This window comes from Calidris pugnax, unplaced genomic scaffold (genome assembly GCF_001431845.1).
Source record: "Calidris pugnax isolate Ruff unplaced genomic scaffold, ASM143184v1 scaffold128, whole genome shotgun sequence".
Lineage (NCBI taxonomy): Eukaryota > Metazoa > Chordata > Aves > Charadriiformes > Scolopacidae > Calidris > Calidris pugnax.
Window position 1 is genome coordinate 44,160 of NW_015090851.1, and position 4,414 is coordinate 48,573.

Genomic DNA, 4,414 nt, shown 5'->3' on the forward strand with positions numbered 1-4,414 from the left:
GGGGGGGGCGGGGGGGGGGGGCGCCCGCCCCGCCTCCCGCCTGTGCCGGGCCCGGCCGCGCACACCGCCGCCAGCAGGAGAGGAGGGGCGGGCACGGCCTGGCACGGCCCGGCGGGGCTCCCCCTGCCGGCGCCATGAAGCGGCCTTGGGCGCCATTTCCCGCCTGAGCCGGGCGGCCCGTACCGGCCCCTCGCAGCCGTGGGCGGTAAGTGGGGGCGGCCCTGAGGCACCGGCGGGGCTGGAGGCCTCCGGGCTGAGAGGAAAGTACTCGTTATTGGCGGTCTTCCACCATTTTTTGCCCGGTTGGATAAAGCTATTTCAGTGGGTTTCCACCTCAGGCCTGCTCCTGTCAGGAGACAGTCGCAGAATTACCTTGTCTGGCCTCCTTTCAAGAAATATTTCCTATTCCTACAGTATACATTTAAAAATTTTACAAATACGGAGATTGATTTCAACAGCCATCAGTCAGGAAATAACATTTTCTTTAGCAATTCTGAACACTGTGGCATTCAAGCTACAGACTTAACCAGGCAACTTAAATATTTCATATTTGTTCTACAAGGCTCAAGTAGCACGAGAAGTCACAATCTGAAAAAAAGAGTTTAAACAGATGACAACAATAACAAAAATATAAATAAAATACCTCACATCTTGCTCACAAAACCTGGTATTCCTGAACTGCACTCTCCATCTATTTCTGTGTTCTGTTCCCTGCTAGTTTGTCCAGGAAGCTGTATATATGAATTAAGAAGACTAATATATTTTTTAAATCTGTTTTAAACATAAACTGGTACATCTAGTGAACTAGTGCTATTATCATCTAATTTCAGAGGACGCTAGTGATGTTTACCATTTAACCTTAAAAAAACCCTACACCTTTGCTTTTCAGACTCTGAAGACTGGGGGTTTCAGAAACAAGGGAAGCCACCTGTATTTACAAAATGTCCATGCTCACTTGGCAAATTGCAGCTAGAAAGTAACATGTGAGACTCTTAGCAAGGTAAGATATAAACTTTGTTCCATAAACTAACCACTTTGTTGGAAGAAATAAAAGCAGGCACCATTCCTTCAGCTTAAGAGTTTTCTTAAACTGCTCCATCAGTTGTCGTTTCAAAAATCCTTTTAATAAAAGACCTCAGAGGAAAAACTAGGCTGTAAATAGGCTATAGGCCAGGAAGAAGGCAAAACCAGAGCCAAACAACCAAACTCGGCAGTAGCAAAGTGCAGAGTTCATGTTAGAGAGCACTATACAAAGGTTAGTTGCTGTAACTGCCATTTGCTATGCTCTAATCTGTATTCTACTTTAAAATAATTAGGTAGGCCAGGTACTTTATTTTCTTTTTGCAGAAGCAGAACCTTTTACCCAAATCTTATAATTTCCCAAATCTTTTAATTTCAGTTACCCAAATCTTTTAATTTCAGTAATACACTTTAAAGTGTATTACTGAAATGTATCGACAATAAAATTGGGATATGAAAGAGCCTGGTGAGAATTGCATAACCCTTGGTTTAAATTTAGTAACTCTGAAGACATGACCTATAATGCCAAGAGCTACCTCTGGCAGAGCAATGCTCCCTTAGAGCAGAGAGCTAAGACCTGAGGTTGTTAATGCACTTCAAGAGTCATTGTGCAGATCTGCTACTGTCTCAAAGTACAGTAAGACACGTCATGTACCCTGTAACATGCTATGTCTAAAGGGCTATTTGGAAATAAAATAATACTGGGTAGTGGAAATTAGGTAGTTTTATAGGAAAATCATATCAAGACAATCCTAGCTGAGGAAACATAGAAAAGGACTGCTTTTTGGAGTCAATCAACAGCCATTCTTAGTAGCACTTTCCCCAAAAAATATTCCTGTTGAAATGCACTTTGGTTCAAAAACATGAGGACTTCTTTTGTCCTCCTGGAGCTATGATGCCCAAAGGAATATGGTCAGTAGGGGGACTGTGAAAGGTCTCAAGAGTTACAGTAGAATCTACATGAGAATTACTGATTTAGGGCTGCTCCTTTTCAGATTTTCAACTGTAAAACCTATGTTAACTATTGGAGATGTAACAGTAAATTCAAACCTTAAGTTCCCCATAAAAGATCCTTAACTGAACCTTAGACTTGCTATATACCAGCAAATACCTTGCTAGGGATCTGGCTGTGCCATACCCTCAAATAGGTCTAAAATCAGTCTAATCTTGTAGAGTGAGGGTTACCAACTTCTCCAAGCAAGTTACACAACTTCTCCTTTGTTCTTCCTTGCATCCTTTCCACTACATCTTAGTCTTTCTCAAGGCACCACCACACTTGGTTCTGTCTGCAGCCATACAAGTCTAAAGTAGCTCAAGGGAGGAGTCCTGGATCAGATCTTCTGATCATCCTTGTACTATGCTTTGGCTTGCCCTGCAGAGCAGTCTCAGAGCTCATTAACCAGATTCCTTTCAAATAAAAATGAAACAGAAGATTCAGTCTGAGAAAGCAGCTAATACGCCCCAGCCATTAATGAGCATTCTGTCCAACAGGACAGACAAGAGCTGGAGCAGAATTCAAAAAACACACATAGTGTGGATGCTCAGTCTCCAGCACAGTCTCATGTGCTCTGTAGACCTGCTATACTGGAATCTCCTACCTGCTCATATAGACAATGCCACAGGACCAAGTTTCTAGCACAGCAGCATTTATTAGCTTAAGCTCTGCTCTGTGCTTACTAATGAAGAGCAGTTGTTAAAATAGAGCACTGGCTGTGCTAAGGAGTGGATAGCATGTTTTTGATTGTACCTGCAGTTTAAAGGCTGGTCTTTAGACAGGTGTTGACAGCTGGCTCAACCATCATCTCAGTGACAAGGATATCTTCATGTCAGTTAGGCGAGCTTAGGCAGGGTAACTTGGTCTGCCTTAAGCTGAGATTTAGAAGAGGTGAATGAAACAAATTCAAAGAAGGCCAAGCATAAGTGAAATAATGGCTATGATACCAAACTCCGCAGTATTTAGATACAGATGTAATGAAGATACATTAAGAAAACATGGCTGTACACTCTTCCAATTTCAGTTGCAGACAGTAAGTTTCCAAAAACTTCCAAAACACGTTTCCATCAGGAAACAAAAAGCTTATTTTAGAGATATGGGTACTTCATCCTTCTGGATGGCTAGTAATATCTATAAACATAGTAGAAAAATATCATCATGGAAGCAGGCATCATGAGAACAGTCAAACAATTTCTGCAATATGTTTTTGCTTCTAATAGATTAATTTACTCCATGTTTTATGTATACAGAGTGTGATTAAGATGTAAGCATTGCCAGGCTTTACTGTTTCTCTCTGCATGCATCATTGGTAGTGACAAAGTGAGATAACACTCAACTAAAATGAAGTTTGCTCACTCCTTGCTCCTTAGTCAACGTCCTTTGTTTTCCTGTGCAGTTCTTTTAAATATACACTGACTAGATCACAGACTCAGTTTTGGCTTTATGGGTCCAGGCTGATACCGTTCTTTGGCTGAAGAGTAAGCTCTGTGATCAAGTCTGATTAGAGTGGAGATCAGCTCTTGACTCTTCATTGTAAGGATGAGTCCCTAACAAACTGTCTCCTGAGTGTACTGCAGCAATAACAATCTTATCAACTGCCTTCTCAGGCTGGACATACTGTGCTTTCTTTTTTCCTTCCTGTAAGAAAATGAGGGGGATGATCTAGTTAAGACCAGTATTACGATGGCTCATAACTTACTTTGTTTCCTCCATTGCTGTCTGGACAGTAGAAAGACTTCAAGATAGACATAGCTTAGATAATGTCATTGGGAGATTACTGCCTGGAACTCGCCCTCCTTTCCCTGAATCCTTGTGCTGCATTATGGAGTGCTTATTTACAGCGTTGAGTTGTTAAAACAGCAGCTCAAGCAGACACAGGGTGAAATTCCACCTTGTGTCAGTGCCTCCACTTGGATCTACTGAAGTGACATGTTATTTCTGCAACTTGGACCAAGTGTGATGGTCTGTAAAGCAATAGCTAAAAGTCACGGTATACATTGTGTACAACAGTCAACATTTCTTCCACATTCTTGGTGTTTGCCTCTGAAACCACATACAGTATGATTAAAACAGGATGCAAATGAATGGACAAACAGGCTTGCTTCAGTATATACAATCATATCTCATTAGCCTCAGTATTAACCACTAGACTAGACAGCTTCTTAAATACATACACAGGACAATTGGATTTTTCCATCCCCTCCTCCACACATTGCACAGTCAGGGCATTATGTGCAGCAGAACCATGGAAGCTGAGCTATGGCTGTCATTTGCTGAGATGCTGCAAAAATGCCTTGCTGACATAAGTAGATGCAACGCTGTTTACCAGAGCTGCATGCACTCAGCCCTGCTGAAATCCAGCCTTTGAGCTGCTGTGGGGCTGTATGCCCAATTTTAAAT